The sequence below is a fragment of the Thalassophryne amazonica genome, chromosome 3 (genome assembly GCF_902500255.1).
Source record: "Thalassophryne amazonica chromosome 3, fThaAma1.1, whole genome shotgun sequence".
Lineage (NCBI taxonomy): Eukaryota > Metazoa > Chordata > Actinopteri > Batrachoidiformes > Batrachoididae > Thalassophryne > Thalassophryne amazonica.
The window spans coordinates 99,846,169-99,868,232 of record NC_047105.1 but is presented as its reverse complement, the minus strand read 5'-3'; the positions used below and the strand labels follow the sequence as shown (position 1 = coordinate 99,868,232).

Genomic DNA, 22,064 nt, shown 5'->3' with positions numbered 1-22,064 from the left:
GAGAGGTGAAGCGTCCTGTTAAGGTCTTGCGGGACATGGGTAGGTCTCAGTCTTATATCCTTTCTGGGGTGTTGCCTTTTGGCTCAAATACTGACTGTCACTCAAGCATTGTAGTGAAGGGCATTGGTTTAACTTATGTCCCGGCTCCACTGCATAATGTCCGTCTTGAGTCTAAGTTGGTTAGTGGCGTATTTTCGGTGGCTGTTCGTGACCAATTTCCCATTGAGGGAGTAGATTTTATCATGGGAAATGACATTGCAGGTGGAAAAGTCTACCCGGTTCCTGAAGTTGTCAGCCAGCCTATTCCAGGATCTGAAAACGATGAGTTGGCCACAAATCACCCTGGCGTGTTTCCTGCGTGCGTCTTGACACGAGCCCAGGCAAAGAGAACACCGGAAGGTGATGTTGGTTTAGGTGACTCTGTGCTCGCCCCTGTTTTGTATGGGGATGGTTCGCCATCTTCTGGCCGAGGTGAGAAGGACACGAAGAGTAATGTGCACATTGGGGAGTTCTGGACAGGCTCGTTTATGTCCACTCCACTAACACGGGAAGCTCTTACTGAAGCTCAAAAAGCTGATTCTACTTTAATGAAATGTTTTTCTGTTTTAGAGAGCTCAACGGATAACAATCCCTACTTCCTGGATCAGGGAGTGTTGATGCGTAAGTGGGTTCCTTGGTCAGAGACCAGTGATGATTCCCATAGTTGGTGTGTGTGGTGTTCCAGATTGTGGTGCTTAAATGTTATCGACCTCATGTGCTATCTCTAGCCCATGAACATTGGTGGTCTGGTCATCTTGGTGTGACTAAAACTTATAATCGTGTTCAATCAATCAATCAACTTTTTTCTTATATAGCGCCAAATCACAACAAACAGTTGCCCCAAGGCGCTCCATATTGTAAGGCAAGGCCATACAATAATTATGAAAAACCCCAACGGTCAAAACGACCCCCTATGAGCAAGCACTTGGCCACAGTGGGAAGGAAAAACTCCCTTTTAACAGGAAGAAACCTCCAGCAGAACCAGGCTCAGGGAGGGGCAGTCTTCTGCTGAGACTGGTTGGGGCTGAGGGAAAGAACCAGGAAAAGACATGCCGAGAAGGGGGGCAGAGATCGATCACTAATGATAAATGCAGAGTGATGCATACGGAGCAAAAAGAGAAAGAAACAGTGCATCATGGGAACCCCCCACAGTCTACGTCTAAAGCAACATAACCAAGGGATGGTCCAGGGTCACCCGATCCAGCCCTAACTATAAGCTATAACTATAATAATATAGATAAAGCTGGGTATCATCTGCGTAACAATGAAAATTTAAGCAATACCGTCTAATAATACTGCCTAAGGGAAGCATGTATAAAGTGAATAAAATTGGTCCTAGCACAGAACCTTGTGGAACTCCATAATTAACTTTAGTCTGTGAAGAAGATTCCCCATTTACATGAACAAACTGTAATCTATTAGACAAATATGATTCAAACCACCGCAGCGCAGTGCCTTAATACCTATGACATGCTCTAATCTCTGTAATAAAATTTTATGGTCAACAGTATCAAAAGCAGCACTGAGGTCCAACAGAACAAGCACAGAGATAAGTCCACTGTCCGAAGCCATAAGAAGATCCATTTGTAACCTTCACTAATGCTGTTTCTGTACTATGATGAATTCTAAAACCTGACTGAAACTCTTCAAATAGACCATTCCTCTGCAGGTGATCAGTTAGCTGTTTTACAACTACCCTCTCAAGAATCTTTGAGAGAAAAGGAAGGTTGGAGATTGGCCTATAATTAGCTAAGATAGCTGGGTCAAGTGATGGCTTTTTAAGTAATGGTTTAATTACTGCCACCTAAAGGCCTGTGGTACATAACCACTAACAAAGATAGATTGATCATATTAAGATTGAAGCATTAAATAATGGTAGACTTCTTGAGCAGCCTGGCAGGAATGGGGTCTAATAAACATGTTGATGGTTTTGGATGAAGTAACTAATGAAAATACTCAGACAGAACAATCGGAGAGAAGAGTCTAACCAAATACGGCATCACTGAAAGCAGCCAAAGATAACGATACATCTTTGGGATGGTATAGTAATGTTTTCCTCTAATAGTCAAAATTTTGTTAGCAAAGAAAGTCATGAAGTCATTACTAGTTAAAGTTAATGGAATACTCAGCTCAATAGAGCTCTGACTCTTTGTCAGCCTGGCTACAGTGCTGAAAAGAAACCTGGGGTTGTTCTTATTTCTTCAATTAGTGATGAGTAGAAAAGATGTCCTAGCTTTACGGAGGGCTTTTTACAGAGCAACAAACTCTTTTTCCAGGCTAAGTGAAGATCTTCTAAATTAGTGAGACGCCATTTCCTCTCCAACTTACGGGTTATCTGCTTTAAGCTACGAGTTTGTGAGATATACCACGGAGTCAGACACTTATGATTAAAGCTCTCTTTTCAAAGGAGCTACAGCATCCAAAGTTGTCTTCAATGAGGATGTAAAACTATTGACGAGATACTCTAACTCCCTTACAGAGTTTAGGTAGCTACTCTGCTCTGTGTTGGTATATGACATTAGAGAACATAAAGAAGGAATCATATCCTTAAACCTAGTTACAGCGCTTTCTGAAAGACTTCTAGTGTAATGAAACTTATTCCCCACTGCAGGGTAGTCCAACAGGGTAAATGTAAATGTTATTAAAAAAATGATCAGACAGAAGGGAGTTTTCAGGGAATACTGTTAAGTCTTCTATTTCCATACATAAGTCAGAACAAGATCTAAAATATGATTAAAGTGGTGGGTGGACTCATTTACTTTTTGAGCAAAGCCGATAGAGTCTAATAATAGATTAATGCAGTGTGAGGCTGTCATTCTCAGCATCTGTGTGGATGTTAAAATCGCCCACTATAATTATCTTATCTGAGCTAAGCACTAAGTCAGACAAAGGGTCTGAAATTCACAGAGAGACTCACAGTAACGACCAGGTGGACGATAGATAATAACAAATAAAACTGGTTTTTGGGACTTCCAATTTGGATGGACAAGACTAAGAGACAAGCTTTCAAATGATTAAAGCTCTGGTCTAGGTTTTTGATTAATTAATAGGCTGGAATGGAAGATTGCTGCTAATCCTCCACCCCCGGCCCGTGCTACGAGCATTCTGACAGTTAGTGTGACTCGGGGGTGTTGAACTCATTTAAACTAACATATTCATCCTGCTGTAACCAGGTTTCTGTTAGGCAGAATAAATCAATACGTTGATCAATTATTATATCATTACCAACAGGGACTTAGAAGAGAGAGGACCTAATGTTTAATAGACCAAATTTAACTGTTTTAGTCGTGGTGCAATTGAAGGTGCTATATTATTTTTCTTTTGAATTTTTTATGCTTTAATAGATTTTTGCTGGTTATTGGTGGTCTGGGAGCAGGGCACCGTCTCTACGGGGATGGGGTAATGAGGGATGGCAGGGGGAGAGAAGCTGCAGAGAGGTGTATAAGACCACAGCTCTGCTCCTGGTCCCAACGCTAGACAGTCACAGTTTGGAGGATCCCAAAAAAATTGGCCAGATTTCTAAGAAATGAGAGCTGCTCCTCTAAAGTGGGATGGATGCCGTCTCTCCTAACAAGACCAGGTTTTCCCCAGAAGCTTTGCCAATTATCAATGAAGCCCACCTCATTTTTTGGACACCACTCAGACAGCCAGCAATTCAAGGAGAACATGCGGCTAAACATGTCACTCCCGGTCTGATTGGGGAGGGGCCCCAGAGAAAAACAACAGAGTCCGACATTGTTTTTGCAAAGTTACACACCGATTTAATGTAATTTTAGTGACCTCCGATTGGCGTAACCGAGTGTCATTACTGCCGACGTGAATTACAATCTTCCAAATTTACGCTTAGCCTTAGCCAGCAATTTCAAATGTCCTTCCGATGTCGCCTGCTCTGGCCCCGGAAGACAATTGACACTGGTTGCTGGTGTCGCTAACTTCACATTTCTCAAAACAGAGTCGCCAATAACCAGAGTTTGATCCTCGGCGAGTGTATCGTCGAGTGGGGAAAAACGGTTAGAGATGTGAACGGGGTTGACGGTGGTACACGGGGCTTCTGTTGTAGGGCTACGCGTCCTGCTCACAGTCACCCAGTCAGCCTGCTTTCCCGCATGCACGGGATCTGCCAGGGGGGAACTAACGGCGGCTAAGCTACCTTGGTCCGCACCGACTACAGGGGCCTGGCTAGCTGTAGAATTTTCCACGGTGCAGAGCTGAGCCTCCAATTCGCCCAGACCTGGCCTCCAAAGCTACGAATAAGCTGCACTTATTACAGTACCGTTACTGCTAAAGGAGGCCGAGGAATAACTAAACATTGTCACCCCAGAGCAGAAAAGTACGGAGAGACAGGAGAAGCCGCCATGCTAAATTGGCTAAGAGCTAGTAGCTGCACTAAGCTAGCGGATTCCCAAAACACACAAAGTGAATAATGTGCAAATAATCCAGAGGTGATTCAGCAGAAGGAGTGCCCAATCAAGGCACCAAACAGGCCATGAAGCAGCACAGGCAACGCACGACAAACAGCGAACGCACGACAACGGTGCTAAAATAAAAAAAAAATAATAAATAATAAAAAAATAAAAACGAAAGCGTTAGCAAGCTAGTTAGCTTGCCAACGCTAATGAAAGTTAGCTGATAAAAGTGCTCCGTCGCGATGTTTCGACCGTTAGAGGTCTTCCTTAGGCGTTGGAGCACAGTAAAAAAGTTAAAAAAAAGTAAAAAGGTAAAAAAGTAAAAAAGTCTTGAAAAAGACTGTTAGTTCAAGTCCAAAGCAGCAGGTAGCAGTCTCTGTGTAAACAGTCCCAACAGAGAGCCAAAATTCTGATGCAATCTCACCAATCAGTCAGAAACAGTGCCAAAAACAACAACAAATTGTGCATAGCAGAGATAACCAATGTTCTGTGAAAACTATCTGAAATAGAATCCTGTAGCACCTGCCAGATTGTGGGAAAACCAAACCAGGTGGTACCGCCGGCACCACTTCGTCCTGTGCCTGCTGTTGGTGAGCCTTTTGAGCATGTAATTGTGGATTGTGTTGGCCCCTTACCAAAAACCAAATCTGGTAACCAATTTCTGTTGACCATGATGTGTTACCACTCATTTTCCTGAAGCTGTTCCTCTACGAAGAATCACTGCTTCCTCTATCATAAAAGCACTTAAATTTTTTACTACATTTGGTCTCCAAAGATTGTTCAGACTGACCAAGGAACAAACTTTTTGTCTCGAGCATTTGAGGAGACCTTACAGTCATTTGATGTAACTTACTCCGTGTCCAGTGCTTATCATCCAGAGTCACAAGGTGCATTAGAAAGATGGCACCAAACTCTCAAGTCTATGTTGAGGAAGTTTTGTTTTGAGGACTGGCAAAGATTGGGATGAGGGCCTTCCCTTTATGTTGTTTGCTATTAGGGATGCCACTCAAGAATCCACTGGTTTTAGTCTAGCCAAGCTTGTGTTCGGTCATAACCTTCGTGGCCCCTTGAAAACGCTCAAGGAAAAATTTTTGTCCGGGAAAATACCAAAGGGGGACGTGTCAGAATTTGTCTTTAGGACTAAGGAACGGTTACAGCGGGCCGCTAAACTAGCTAAAGAAGCTCTTTCTTTTTCCCAAGCCAACATGAAGGAGCGTTTTGATAAAAAGGCTGTGGTTCAACATTTCCAGCCCGGTGATAAAGTGTTGGTGCTGCTTCCTACGTCTGGTCCTGCTCTCTCAGTTCGTTTTGCGGGACCTTATGTCATTGACAGAAAGGTATCCGATACGAATTATCTCGTTCTTACTCCTGAGAGGAGGAGGAAAACCTGTCTATGTCATGTAAATATGTTAAAGCCTTTTTATGTGCGGGATGAGAAACCAGCACAGTCCTTACTGGCTGTGTCTTGTCTTTCTCCTATGTTCTCAGATGTGCCGCTCGAGGGAGACTTGGAAGAGCCTAGTGTGGCTCAGCAATGTGGTCAGCTGTCCAACTCTGAGTTTATGTCCAGTATAGGTGTCAATCTGTCATATCTCAGTGAGGATCAATTTTGTGATATCTTGGCTCTGCTACAGTCTTACCCTTCTTTATTTGGTGACATTCCTTCTCGCACTACTGTACTTGAGCATGACATAGATGTTGGTTCCACTGCTCCTATTAAACAGCATGCACATCGTTGCCCTCTGATGAAACGTGAGGCCATAAAGAAGGAGGTCCAATATCTTTTGGACAATGGCCTTGCAAAGCCCAGTCGTAGCCCTTGGAGTTCCCTTGCCTCCTTGCCCCCAAAGTCTGATGGGACCCCACGCTTTTGTATGGATTTTCGGAAAGTTAATGCAGTCACGGTACCAGATTCTTTTCCCTTACCCCGCATGGAGGACTGTATAGACCGTATTGGTCCGGCAGTACACATTACGAAGTTAGATCTGTTAAAGGGCTAATGGCAAGTTCTACTCACAGCTAGAGCTTTGGAGATCTCTGCCTTTGTGACGCCTGATCATTTTTTGCAGTACACAGTGGTGGCGTTTGGCGTGAGAAATGCCCCAGCTACTTTCCAGCGGCTTATGCATTTAGTGTTAAGTGATGTAGCTCACTGTAATGTGTATTTGGACGATATTGTTGTCTATGCAGATACTTGGGCTGAGCACATTCATACCCTACATGAGGTTTTTGAGCATCTGTCTCAAGCTAACTTGACGCTAAACCTGGCTAAATGTAATTTTGGCAGGGCTACCGTGTCTTATCTTGGGAAAATAGTCGGTCATGGACAGGTACGGCCTGTAAATGCGAAAGTTGAGGCTATACTTTCCTACACCACTCCTACTACTCGTCGGGAGTTGCCCCGATTTTTGGGCCTTGTCGGTTACTACCGGTGTTGTTTTTGCAACAATTTCTGTGTGCTAGTTGCCCCTCTCACTGCTCTTTGTAGCCCGTCCGTACCATTTGCTTGGACCGGAGAATGTGAAAAGGCTTTTCTGGCAGCTAAGTCACTTCTGTGTAGTGCCCCGGTTCTTTTAGCCCCAGATTGTTCTAAACCTTTCAGTTTAGAAGTTGATGCTAGTGCCATTGGTGCTGGTGCCGTGCTTGTACAGGAGGACGAGGCTGGAGTTCCTCATCCAGTCTCATATTTTTCTACCAAATTTAAAAAGCATCAACTCCATTATTCAACACTTGAAAAAGAGACATTGGCTATGCTCCTAGCCCTTCAGCATTTTAATGTGTATGTTGGTTCTACTAATGTTCCAGTTTCTGTGTCAACAGACCACAACCCTCTTGTTTTTTTTAGCCCAGATGTACAATCAGAACCAACGGCTGATGCGGTGGGCCCTCCTGGCTCAGAGCTACAACCTGCGCATCGTACACAAGAAGGGGAAGGATAACATCGTAGCTGATACTCTATCGCGAGGCTGAAGACCACCATCACCATTTTGTTGTGAGTGGTGGTGGGCATCTATATCCTTTTGGTTGAGGCCTTAAGACCGGGTGTTATGGTAACTTTTACTTTGGAGAGTGTAGGCTCGGCTTTTATGGGGGGAGGTGTTACGTATGTTGGTTTTGCCTTGCCTCCACGTCTCAGATCTGCCCAGCTGATCAGCAGCACCTGCCAGCTGATGCCCACCTGGGAGTATAAAAGTCCAGTGTGCCACATGCCCAAGAAGAGTCTGGGTTTTCTTTTGCTGCAGCATGTTCTTAACTTTGTCGTATTTTCTTTTTTCTTGTTATGTTTTGTTAATAAAGTGTTATACTTTTTGAGCACCTTCCACTCGCGCCTTTGTCTTTTCTCTTTTTTTTGTATTTGTCAGTTGCGTTGCCAGTGCCCTAGACTGTGGCACGTAACAGGCAGCATCTTACATCTCGTATATAGTGCAGCAGATAAGAGAATATTTAGAGTGGAATCCTGCAAATGGTCATACAGGCATCAAATTTGCACAAATAATCCATAACATGAACTATTTAAAAAACTGATTGCCCACTTTAATTTTCAATAGGCAGCCAGGTAGGGGTAATTTGAAGAATTACACAGGGGTCAAATTAAAAGGTGCTCCAATCATATAGAAAACTACACCACATTATTTGCCTGATGCATAAAGATTCCAAAAAGGTATGGACAATCGTGGACTGAATGTTATGGAGTTATGAGGTAAAAGCAGCAACAATGGTGACAAGGTCAATTTCAGTTTGTACAGGGGTCAAAAGTTAAGTTGCTCCATTAAATTTGCTCCAGCTGTATTTGTGCTGAATTGATGCTTGCCTCACCATTTGGAGGCTTGTTTCAGTTATCTGCTGCACTAATAAGCCAACAGAGCATGAACCAGCTGCTGTCTGTATATAAGACAACCCGAATTCCAGGAGAAATGCTGCTTTTAACAACCTGGATCTCATTTCTGGCATAAAATACGGTTGTTTACTCACCAATAGGGTTGGGTATCGAGAACCGGTTCTTTCGAGTATCGTTAAGAAATGATTTGATCCACTGATATCAATAGCCTTTTTGCTTAACGATTCCCTTATCGATCCTTCAGAGCTGCCGTTGTTTTTGAGGGTGTTTGTTGGGAAAAATGATCATTCCTCTATGTTGATTACAGACCCTGCAGCGGCTCTGTACTCAACCGTTTCTGCACACGACACCACTGTGAAGCGTGAACCAATGAAGCAATGCTTCAATCCACTAGAACACAGAACCAGTGATTCGGGTAAGTGCAGAGGTGGAGGGCTCTGTGTTTATGTGAACCGCGAGTGGTGCTGTAGCAGCGGAGTCATTGATTCTCACTCTTCCCTGATTTAGAGGTGCTGGCAGTCTCGTGCAGACCTTTTTATCTCCCAAGGGAGTTTCACAGTAGTCGTCGTGTTTGCTGTTTACATCCCACACGATACTAACGTTAGCACAGCCCTTAGCCTCTTGCTTGCCTGTGTGAATAAACAGCAGCTGACCCACCCGGATGGCATTGTATTGTTACTGGTGACTTCAACCAAGCGTGTTTAAAGACTGTGCTCCCTAAGTTCGTCCAGTATGTGAAGTGTGCCACCAGAGGGAAAATACTTTGGACCATGTCTACTCAAACATAAAATGTGTATAAAGTCACTCCCCTCTCCCATCTCGCTGGATCAGACCATCTCTGCCTGTCCCTCACCCCCACCTACACCCCCCTGCTGAGGTGAACAAAGCCACAACGAAAGACAATCCAAACCTGGCCTGAGAGAGTGCTCTCCCAGCTACAGGACTGCTTCTCACGAACTGTATGGGATTTATTTTCCAGCCACAACCTGCAGGAGTACACTGACACCATACTCTCTTACATTAAGAACTGTGTAGACACTGTCACTGTCAACAAAAGGGTCAGGGTTTTTACAAAAAGCCACAACACCGCCTTTAAATCAGGGGACAGGGCTCTGTACAGCGTGGCCAGGTCCGATCTGAAAAGAGGCATCAGAGAGGCCAAGGGTGCCTACAAGAAAAAGATAGAGGACCACTTTACTGTAAATGACCCCAGAAGGATGTGGCAGGGAATAAATCATATAACCAACTACAGAAGCAGCAAACCAGGAAATGTCAAGTCTGACGCCTCACTGGCAGAGGAGCTGAACTGCTTCAATGCCCGCTTCGAAGCAGACAGACCAGCAGCAACTCCACACCCCACCACCCTCCAGCACTCGCATGCTAACACTTCAGGAACACGAAGCGAGAGGTGTGCTGAAGGTGGTGAACCCCAGGAAGGCAGCTGGCCCCGATGGTGTACCTGGAAAGGTACTCAAGCGTGTGCTGACCAACTGGATGGAGTTTTCACCCCATCTTCAACCTGTCCCTGTCACAGGCCATCATTCCACTCTGCCTCAAATCCTCCACCATCATTCCAGTCCCAAAGAAGTCAGCGGTGGAGAGCATAAATGACTACAGGCCTGTTTGCAACTTACGCCTGTGTCATGAAGTGCTTTGAAAGACTGGTCTCTCAGCACATCAGGGCCTGTCTGCCTCCCACTCTGGACCCCCACCAGTTTGCCTACCAGGGCCAAACCACTCCACAGAGGATGCTATCACCACAGCTCTCCACACTGCGCTGAGCCACGTGGAGCACCAGGGGAGCTATGTGAGGATGCTCTTCCTGGACTTCAGCTCAGCCTTCAACCACATCATCCCGGAGATCCTGGTCCAGAAACTGACAACATCTGGGCATCTCCACCCCATCTGCCAGTGGATCAAGGACTTTCTCACAAACTGCCCACAGTCCATGAAACTTGGCCCCCACCTTTCCTCCACCATCACACTCAGCACTGGTTCCCCTCAAGACTGTGTACTGAACCCCCTCCTCTTCACCTTTACATGCACGACTGCTCTCCGACCCATCCCACAAACACCATCATAAAGTTTGCGGATGATACCACCGTGATTGGGCTCATCTCAGGGGATGAGACTGACTACAGAGACAAGGTGAATCGACTGACAGTGTGGTGTTCAGCTAACAACCTGCCACTGAACACCACAAAAACAAAAGAAATAATCCTGGACTTCAGGAAGAACAGGGCTGACCAGCCCGCTCTACATCCAAGGGGCCCTGTGTGGAAAGGGTCAGCTCCATCAGGTTCCTGGGAGTGCAGCTCTCTGACAGCCTCTCCTGAACTACCAACACCCCAGTGGTAGTGAAGAAAGCCCAGCAGCGACTCCACTTCCTGAGGGTACTCAAGAGAAAACAATCTGGAGGAGAAGCTGCTGCTGTTGTTCTACAGAGCCACCACTGAGAGCATCCTGACATACTGTATCACAGTGTGGTACGGGGGGTGCTCAGCAGCAGACAGGAGAGCACTGCAGAGGGTGATCAAAACAGCCCAGGGGATCACTGGTTGCTCTGTGCCCAGCCTGGAAGACATTGCCAGCTCTCGCTACCTCAGCAGAGCTGCCAGTATCAGCAAAGACACATCCCACCCCAGCAACCACCTGTTTGACCTACTACCCTCCGGCCGACAGTATAGGTCAATCAAAACTAGGACAAACAGACTCAGGGACAGCTTTCTCCCCAGAGCGATCACTGCACCGAACAATAACAAATCACTCTAATCCGCACCTTTCAAGTTTTTTGTGCAATATCTGCAAACCATGTGCAATATTCCCGTGCAATACGATTCCACAGTTGTATATAATTCTTGTTTTACATTTTACTTGGTCCACATTTTATTTTATTTTACCTTATGTTTATATTAGTTGTACATATACTCTAAATAATTCACCGTTAAATTTCACTATCTTTTATTTGCTAAAAATTACTCGCACTGCAGAAAGCACCTTTTTGGAGTTGCACTCAAATCTCATTGCAATGCAAATTACAATGACAATAAAGGCGATTCTGATTCTATCTCATTGGTTCTTTGATTCGCTGCTCTTCAGAAATGGCAAGTCCCCTTCTTAACCCCTTCCAAAGCCATTAAAATAATGTGAGTCACTTTTGTGTGGATTAAAGTCACTAACTTGGACTCTTGTCTTGTTGCAGTCAAGAAACAAGAATCGTCCTCCGTTCCGTTGGCACAGCCTCCAAACGCTGTGTGGCTCTCTGCTGAGACAGAGTCCAGTCGGAATTAATAACTTCAACAACGAACTGCCGCTTTAAATAAATGACACCTCTTACAAACGTTGTAATACAGACAAGAAACTACAATCAACTAAAACTTTTTTGTCCTCCCAAAATGAGACATCCTACATTCTTTATAAATTACATCCTGACGTGGAGCGCAGCCAGCTGCAAGAGCTCAGCTCCGATGTATGAAATAATCTGTCGGCCTGCCAGAAAATGTATACGTCTATGATAGCGAGTGTTTTTTTATGGCGACCCTATTCGCCACAGCGGCTGTGCTCCATAACTCCCATTCCACTATTCGCCCGGCAGTACCTCTCAGCGGGTATGCTTGCATGTAAAAATAACAAATATTAATGATAATCATGATAATAATGATCTTTATTTTTATTGAGGGTTTACAGTTAAGAGTCGATGTAGATGCCAACAAACCAGTTAATTAATACTAATCTTTCCACCTGGCCCTCATTTTGTGATGAAGGAGGGTATATACAATATGAAATGGATGGTTAATATTACAATTAACATGCAATTTACATAAGATATGCACAATATACCTGGTGGCCAAGTGGTTAATGCACTGGTTTCAGTTCAGAAGGCTTCTCGTTGTCAGAGTATCAAACGACAAGTGTAGGCCTATCTTAGCCCTTTCTTACAGGACAGGGGTCAAATACATTTTTTAACCTACTTGCACTGGTGCTAGTAACAAAAAATTACTTGCAAAAAAAAGTTACTTGCACAACCACAAGTCAGTCTTATATCAACCTTAAAACTCCTCTGATGTGTCAGACTCTTCCTCTCTAGGCCCGTAAAGCCCCTTTTACACCGGGGCTGCTTCCAGTTGCGTCGTGTGTCATTATGACGACGCCACGTGGAAGCAACTCAATGTAGAGACAAGCAGTTCGACGCCACAACAGCAGGAGGCACGCAAAGGACGAAGCAAATCGGACACCAAAAATTAAACGTTTAATTTTTGTTTGTGTCCTGTGTTCGAAGCAGAAATTAAGTGGTTTCAGCGCAAGTCAGAGCAACAGGACGGTACTCAGCATGACTGGAAGCCACACCCTCACAAGACAACATTACCCAACGCCAATTTATGATTCCTGCTGTGTTTCATTGTTCCTGAAGTATAAATCATGCAGGATTGTTTTATACCGTGTACACAATGCAGTAAAAACACGTTCAAAAAAGAGCACAGAAAAAAAAATGCTGATTGTAGCTGCTGCACCTCACTCTTCTCTCACAAAAGTGTTTAAATAAAATCCATAAAAGTCCTGCTCAGAGATTGATTGGCAGAGACAGAACATGTCCACATGCAGTAAAAAGTCCGGACATCTCCAGTCCACTCACGGACAATTTGTTCACACGCGCACATGTGAACAATTAAAAGAAAGGAAAAAAAAACTGTCTGGCTGCAGGCAGTTCCTTGCTCTCCCCTCAAACTCTCTCATCACTGTTAAAAATGACATAAGTCCTGCTCACAGACTGATTGCCAGACACAGGACATGTTCACATCAACTCTAACTCCAGACATCTCCACATTTACGCACTGACGGTTGGTTCGCGCGCATGCGTGCGCATCTCGCGGTCAAAGGAGGAAAGAAACTGTAACAGAACTCAGAGTGCAGACCTGCAGCTCAGCACAAGAACAAATATAAACTAGAAGAGAAGTCAGAGTGCACAGTCTGGCTGCAGCGAAACTGTGCACTCTGACTTCTCTGTGCAGAGAACCTGCAGGCTGCGTTCTCACCTCCTCTCTGCCCCCTGCTGCACGCACCTGACGCAGATATTCCTGCATCGTCATGACGCCACAGGAGGCAACTCGAAGCAGATCCGGTGTGGTTATGACAGCGTTTGAGGGAAAAGCAGCAGCAGCGGCAGACAAATTTTTTATTTCACGTGCACGCGCAAACAAATCATCACACCAACTCGCTCTGTGTGTGAGTCATAAAACGCAGGGAAGACGAAGACAACACACTGGAAATTGTTTTTTTCCTTATTTATTCCTTTATTGGTTCATTCTACTGGTGCTTATAGTTGATAAAACTTGGATAAAGTTACTTGCATCAGTGCAAGTGCAGTAGAATAACACGTGCACAAACTAGCACATGCACGTACTATTTCGAGCCCTGCAGGATGTATGATATTTAAATAATTTTTACACCAGTGTAATCCTTAGGGATATAGTAAGTCCTCTTTTAAATATCATTTTGTGATGCAGACTGTAGACTAGATCTACAGACATTTTTGCTTTGACGCTTCGCCACGCTCTTTTTGTTGTATGTATGATGAAATTGCTTAATGTATTGTAAAGAAGACATCTTCAGCTTCTAAAATTAAAAAAAAAAAATCATCAAACTCGGACAAATATTAAAGGAGTTATGACATATTGAATGCAGAATGTTTGTTTATACAAGTAGTTCCAAGTTTTGCCATCAGTCTTGCTGTGCAAATACCCATTTCCTTATATATAAATACACTCAACAAAAATATAAACGCAACACTTTTGGTTTTGCTCCCATTTTGTATGAGATCAACTCAAAGATCTAAAACTTTTTCCACATACACAATATCACCATTTCCCTCAAATATTGTTCACAAACCAGTCTAAATCTGTGATAGTGAGCACTTCTCCTTTGCTGAGATAATCCATCCCACCTCACAGGTGTGCCATATCAAGATGCTGATGGGCACCCATGATTAGTGCACAGGTGGTGCCTTAGACTGCCACCAATAAAAGGCCACTCTGAAAGGTGCAGTTTTATCACACCGCACAATGCCACAGATGTCGCAGATTTGAGGGATCGCGCGCAATTGGCATGCTGACAGCAGGATGTCAACCAGAGCTGTTGCTCGTGTATGAATGTTCATTTCTCTACCATAAGCCGTCTCCAAAGGCGTTTCAGAGAATTTAGCAGTACATCCAACCAGCCTCACAACCGCAGACCACGTGTAACCACACCAGCCCAGGACCTCCACATCCAGCATGTTCACCTCCAAGATCGTCTGAGACCAGCCACTCGGACAGCTGCTGAAGCAAATCGGTTTTCATAACCAAAGAATTTCTGCACAAACTGTCAGAAACCGTCTCAGGGAAGCTCCTCTGCATGCTCGTCGTCCTCATCAGGGTCTCGACCTGACTCCAGTTCGTCGTTGTAACCGACTTGAGTGGGCAAATGCTCACATTCGCTGGCGTTTGGCATGTTGGAGAGGTGTTCTCTTTACGGATGAATCCCGGTTCACACTGTTCAGGGCAGATGGCAGACAGTGTGTGTGGCGTCGTGGGGTGAGCGGTTTTCTGATGTCAATGTTGTGGATCAAGTGGCCCATGGTGGTGGTGGGGTTATGGTATGGGCAGGCGTCTGTTATAGACGAAGAACACAGGTGCATTTTATTGATGGCATTTTGAATGCACAGAGATACCGTGATGAGATCCTGAGGCCCATTGTTGTGCCATACATCCAAGAACATCACCTCATGTTGCAGCAGGATAATGCACGGCCCCATGTTGCAAGGATCTGTACACAATTCTTGGAAGCTGAAAATGTCCCAGTTCTTGCATGGACGGCATACTCACCGGACATGTCACCCATTGAGCATGTTTGGGATGCTCTGGACCGGCGTATACGACAGTGTGTACCAGTTCCTGCCAATATCCAGCAACTTCGCACAGCCATTGAAGAGGAGTGGACCAACATTCCACAGGCCACAATTGACAACCTGATCAACTCTATGCGAAGGAGATGTGTTGCACTGCATGAGGCAAATGGTGGTCACACCAGATACTGACTGGTATCCCCCTAATAAAACAAAACTGCACCTTTCAGAGTGGCCTTTCATTGTGGACAGTCTAAGGCACACCTGTGCACTAATCATGGTGTCTAATCAGCATCTTGGTATGGCACACCTGTGAGGTGGGATGGATTATCTCAGCAAAGGAGAAGTGCTCACTATCACAGATTTAGACTGGTTTATGAACAATATTTGAGGGAAATGGTGATATTGTGTATGTGGAAAAAGTTTTAGATCTTTGAGTTCATCTCATACAAAATGGGAGCAAAACCAAAGCAAAACCGTTTAATTTTTGTTGAGTGTATATATATATATATATATATATATATATATATATATATATTACGTGTTTCTTACGTCGTGTTGGACACCCTTTCTGTACAGTGCGAGTAACCGACGTGAAGACACGCATGCATTAAACGTGGTCAAAAGATTATAAAACGTATTTTAATGTAATGTATTTAACAAACAACATACTGTTATTTTTGTCTGGGAGCAGAGGAAACCGTCTGTGAGCGATGCACTGGGTGAGCACGCGCTCACGCGCCAGGGGATACAAATTCTGTCGTCACTCAAAAAAAAGTCTGTACCAAAGAGGAAACTCCACGCTGGGGTGGGGAAATAAAGTTTAAATTAGTTTTTTGTCTTACCGTTCTTACGAATGCTTTACCACCAGTTTTCTCTCTGCGAACTTATTGATCACAGATCAAGTCCCGCGCTAGTCACCGTCTGGCCACAAGACATACCGAAGACTCCAGCTTCCAGTGACGTCACGTCACAAGGCGCGCTTCCTTCACGCCGAGTGGCGATATGACGAGTCGGATAAAACGGTCACGTGACTCATGGTGCCATCTTGGTTCCAAGATAGCGTTCGCTGTTAATACATCAGCATGTAAATCCAGTTATTTTATTATTTATTCGCTGAAAATACCGGCTTGTTGTGCATTTGGATACACAAATAGACACAACAAGGGCTTCAAGATGTACAGATTCCCTTCAGATCCAAACAGAAGAAAAATTTGGGAAAATAAAGTCAGCCGTGTGGGATGGAAGCGACTTCATCGTCAAAGTTTTGAGAGGTAAATTTATTGTTCAGTCCCATGTACAGTAACACTCACCTAAACCGTCATCGTATAAACCAGATATTCGCAGTCACCGGAAAAAAAGTCCAAAAACTTTATATTGTTTTCCATGTAATAAACACCATATATAACAGATTTTGTACAACAGATTTTTTTGCTTACATCGGATAAAATGTCCCGTCCGATTGCAATGTATTTCCAAAACCGGAGCATGTGGGACCGGACTCATTTCCGTGATTAAAAGCCCGACCATTTTTTTTTTTCACACCGTGCTCAGAGTCGGACCTGCGGCCTGGATGTGTACCTTTTAAATCAGACACAGCAAACGGCTGTGATTTGGCACTTTTCTGCTTTCAATCCTTTGTCTTCCATCATATTGTAATAGTTTTTGCAGTGCGCATGCTGATTAAAAATGGATCAGAAAAGTGTACATTTTTAGCACGAAGTTGGTAAAGAGGACAATGTACATCTTACCTTTGAATTGGAGGTGATGATTGTAGAAAGAAAAGCTTGTTGAGGGTCAAATTAGTCCAGAATAAAGCATACAGTAATCCAGCAATGGAGAACTTTAAAACTGTCACACGCGTCACTGCATGACACGGAGTTACAGAGTTGCAGAAGCATAAATCAGGCTTTACAGGACATGTCACACTGAAATCATAACAATTTAGATTTAGGCTGTTAGTGCCCATCCGATATCTACCGGGATTACTTTGTTACTCACAGCAAACAGCTACGGAGACTTCTGAAAACAAAGTACTTGTGAGTACTCGTGTTTCTGACAGGTGACGTAGATATTAGAAGCATCCCAGCATACGCTTCAAAGAGCTGAGGCACAGCTCAATTCCAAAGTTTACACAAGTGTGATGTTGTGTTATGATTCGTTTTTAAGTGATAACTGATCATTTTGATGCAGTCACAGTAAAAGCAGCAGCTGTGAGGTTTGTGCACCTGCTGCAATTAAATGCAGCCTGTTAAAAAAGCAAATAAGTGTTGTAAGTGTGAAAAATCTAATAAATATGTGTCATTACAGAGACATTCCACGTCCCTTAAACAGCAATAAACAGCTGTCAAAAAACTGACATGCTGGTTAAAATAGCTGTTACGCTATTTTAACCAGCATGTCAGTTTTTTTTATTAAGGGACTATTCAACATTAATTCTCTTTTAAAAAGTTCCTTATAGAGATTGACAGTTTTAAGACATTTGAGAGAGTCTACAAGCTTAATACTTATTATTGTTCAAATTCAGCCAGACGTCCATCTAAATTGGGGGTTAAAATAGTTGCTGTGCGCGCACACACACACACCGACATTCTCAAAGTAAAAAAAAAAAAAAAAAAAAAAAAAACTTTCATTGAAAGCTCCATTAAAAAGAACACAAAGTAAAAGATGAAAAAAAAGAACATTCCACTTACACCAGTGTAAAGATTTCCAAATTAGTCCACAACAAAAATAAGCCCCCATACACACACACGGCACGCGATCGCCAGTCATGGGACGGTCCACTCATCCTCACAGCTAGAGATCATTTTCAAGTTCCATTCGGCCAGAGACTAATGTCCAGGTCCACTCGATCTCGGGTTCTGGTCGCGCGCATAATGTCCGATCGCTGCTCTGCCTTCAACTCAACTTCTGTCAGGATCGTGGCACATTAGATAATCCATTAGCTCCTGAAAATAGCATCTTCTGAGTTTTTCCCAATAGGAGACATATCTGCGTGTCCAGGCATGTCCACAGCAGTAAACCAGTAGCAGTGGCACAAACGGCAGCATCACAACACTTTAAGTTCCAAAATCTGACAGACTGAAAAAGTTAAGAGTTTTGGGTTGAAGTGTTGTCTCCTCTGTAAATCCCTGCCACTGCTTTCAAAGAAAAGCTCCGAAGCTTCATAATTGGACATAACCGCATTCATTTTGCTATCTCTGCCTGGGATGTTTCTGTTTTGCTCTCAACTACGTCACACGCAGAGAAATGCCGAGAATTGCTGAGTGAGACATTTTCCAGAAATACACCCGTTTCCTTGCTTCGGGAGAGGAAAAATAAAAAAAAAACACTAATTATAACCGCATGTGCTCAGGGAGATTTAGTCATGAATACTTTGTTATATTGCTAACGGGATGTTAAAGCACATGCGACATTTAAGTTAAATAAGTCATAAATTGTAAATATACGTAAATTTGATAGCTTAACTATTTTAATATCACCTGTACCTGGATGTGTTGCTGTATGTGGTTAACTGATTTAAAAAAATGTTGAAAACATAAAAGGTTCATTCAGTAGTTCAGTGCAGTTGGAACCAAAATGGCACCATGTTCTGAGTTGATGCCACTCTCTCAATTAAGGCACCTTATCCCCCCCTATTTGTTGAACAACAGCTGGACCAGCAATACTTATCTACTGTAACCAAAAAGATGTGAAAAAACTGAGGGAGGAACAAAATACTGATTTGCATTTTAACAAGTTTATTTTCAAATTATGTGCAATGTGAATTTCACAGTTGAGCTCAACAACCACTAAACCCAAAGTAGACAAACCAGCAAAAGGGAGGGGGAGAGCCTGAACACAATGAAATAGCACCCTTAAGCAATGCATACATAGGAGCCATGTATTGCAGCACACAGCTACAGAATGCAGTTTGCTAGCTTGTTGTACTACCAGATTGGTGTATGTAATGGTGTCACTATTAATCTGTAATGCACTTTCAGTGACATGTTACAATAAAGAAATACTACTATACTACAAGGGGGGGATTAAATGGAACCCACGTGCAGGTAATCTTTTTCTTTCCTCCTTACTCTAACTAAAACAGGTAAATGCATAACAAAAAAAAAAAAAAGCCATTGAAGACAACAAAAGATCACATCTATTTTTTTCAAGTTATAATAGAAACAGGAGTTCAAAAACTGTGCAAGTACAGCAAACATATAGTACAGTATATTACACATAACCAAAACATTTAAATACAGTACTGTGTATCAGTAGAAATCCTGAGAGTTACTGAATGAACATCCTCCAAGGCCGGTGATTCCACAATTATTGCCAGGGGTTGTAAATGCAGTGCCACTTTATAAGAAGTTACTCAAGTTTGTTTTACAACTGTACATTGTAAGCGAGTCCACATTATTTGTTTATTGGTGTCATAGGAACTTGTCGCAAGGAGTGCTGATAACCCTGGAAAGAAAGTGTTTTGTTGGGTGCTCACTCAGCACTTTTCCGCCAGGAAAAGAAAATGTCACATGGGCTCTGTTGCAATGTCAAATGTTGTAGAGATTATCTGCCTTTTTTCACATTTTATCCCTTTCAGAAATGCTTTCTATTTATTAGGGACAAATACGGATCACCTTTTACATAACACGTTACACATTTTATTCACATATAACACCAAAACAGAATATTCCAAGATGACACAGGGCTGTCAGCCCAAATGTGAAAAAAGTATACTGTATTTTCCAGACTATAAGTCCCCCTTTTTTAACTTGTTTGGCTAGTGATACAACATATAATGTGAAACAACTTTCTATCAAAGATAGCAATGTACGAGGTCTCTTAGAAAAGTAACGGACCTTTTTATTTATGCAAAAATATATGGATTTGATTCATATGTTTTTACGTCAGCCAAGCTTGAACCTTCGTGCGCATGTGTGAGTTTTTTCACGCCTGTCGGTTGCGTCATTCGCCTGTGGGCAGGCTTTGAGTGAGCACTGGTCCACCCCTCTCGTCGTTTTTTTCATTGCGAGGAAATGGCGGAATGATTTGGGCTTTGTTCCATCAGAATTTTTTCAGAAACTGTTAGAAACAGGCAGCTGGAAACCATTCGGAAAATTCACATGGCTTTCAGTGAAAATTTTATGGGCTTCACAGAGATTAAGGAGTGTTACTACCTTTAAGGACGGCCCACAATGGCGCACGGCGCACCGTGCTCTGAGCCGCAATCAACTGGCAGAAACCACCACATAATTTCTAAATGGATGGCTGTGTGGATCCGGGACCGTCGTGTGCAATTTCTCTGGTTATCACAAGAGCTGGACATCAGCCATTTTCCGGCAGATTTCACTTTTAACAAGAGATTTTGTCATGGAAAGCCGCACGGAGGCTTCGCGTGTCACGACGGATTCGCTGATGGAGCGAGACAAAGAACGCCTCCGTTTTGGAGTGTCAGAGGACAAGTTGGGACATGCCCAGCTCTCCACAATTTCTCTTATACTCACTCAACTGGTAAGCCACTGAAAGCCGAGATAGGCATGTCCCAACTTGTCCTCTGACGCTCCAAAACGGAGGCGTTCTTTGTCTCACTCCATCAGTGGCTCCGTCATGATGCGCGAAGCCTCCGCGTGGCTTTTCATGACAAAATCTCTTGTAAAGTGAAATCTGCCGGAAAATGGCTGATGTCCAGCTCTTGTGATAACCAGAGAAATTGCACACGACGGTCCCGGATCCATACAGCCATCCGTTTAGAAATGATCTGGTGGTTTCTGCCTGTCGATCGCGGCTCAGAGTGCGGCGCACTGTGCGCCATTGTGGGCCATCCTTAAAGCGGTAGTAACACTCCTTAATCTCTGTGAAGCCCATAAAATTTTCACCGAAAGCCATGTGAATTTTCCGAATGGTTTACAGCTGCCTATCTAAATAAGGTACTGTGTGATCCACATGCCAGCGCAAACCATGGTGGTGATAACACACCATTAAGCTGGGTGCTAACTTCCATAACACAAGAAGAAGATGTGAATGTGGACATGCTGGGTTTTAGAGAACAAGCAAAAATAATAAATTATGCTCTCAGACTGAAGAACCATGCTCCTGAATAAAGAGAAAGAATAAGCTTCATACAGTCTTTGATAAATAGAGGGATTAACTTTCATACTACACAACACTCAACTTGTTTACACTTTGTGGACAGCCAGAGGACAATAGGGAGGGTGGCTAGCAAGAAAAAGGTGCACTGATTTAGGTGCTTCTTGACATTTTTGTCTTTTCAGTGGCAACAAGAAGCAGTTCTTGGTGCTTTGTACAAAAACATTAACTAGCCCATTTGCTTCTGCTCACTAAAATGGTATTTGCATTTCTGTTACTGTATTTTATTTCACTATAACTCAAACACAAACACCATTCTAGATTACACAGAATTTTATGTATATAGTCAATAATTAAGACACTGAGATAAAGTAACAGAAGGTAAAAATATAATGCAGCACTATATGGTAAATATGGAGTGATTACCAGCACAGTCCAAGTCTGCATAGGACCCAAGTCAGTGATCTGTGTAATCATTTATATTCAAGACAACAGCAGAAGAATGAAAATCCTTGGTACTGTATGATACACACAAAGAGTGAATCCTCTGTTGAAACCCAACTCACCGCCTGCATACATGATGGCCAGCATGATGGAGGAAATCCATGCTACATCACTGGAGCTGATGAGAAAGGTCACTTTGAATCTCATTGAAGAAAACCGATAGGATTTTGGGTGTAGAGTAGGCGAAACCAATGGAAATGTGGGCACCAAACACCACCATCCAACCCCATCCTCCATCAGAGGTTTTGAGCTGACAGGCGAATGGGACATTTTTCCTGTTAAAATAATAAATAAATAAATAAAATGAAATAATAGTCTGTTGGTCAAA

At 43.3% G+C, this 22,064-nt stretch overlaps 1 protein-coding gene across 1 annotated transcript in view; it reads right to left on the bottom strand.

The window, feature by feature from the left end:
* The window catches only part of LOC117507327 (monocarboxylate transporter 2-like), a 93,813-nt gene extending 77,698 nt beyond the window's left edge, over positions 1-16,115 (bottom strand). The window contains 1 exon segment of the mRNA XM_034167171.1: positions 16,009-16,115. The gene's annotated coding sequence lies outside the window, so the exon portion shown is untranslated.
* Between the last annotated feature and the right edge of the window lie 5,949 nt (positions 16,116-22,064).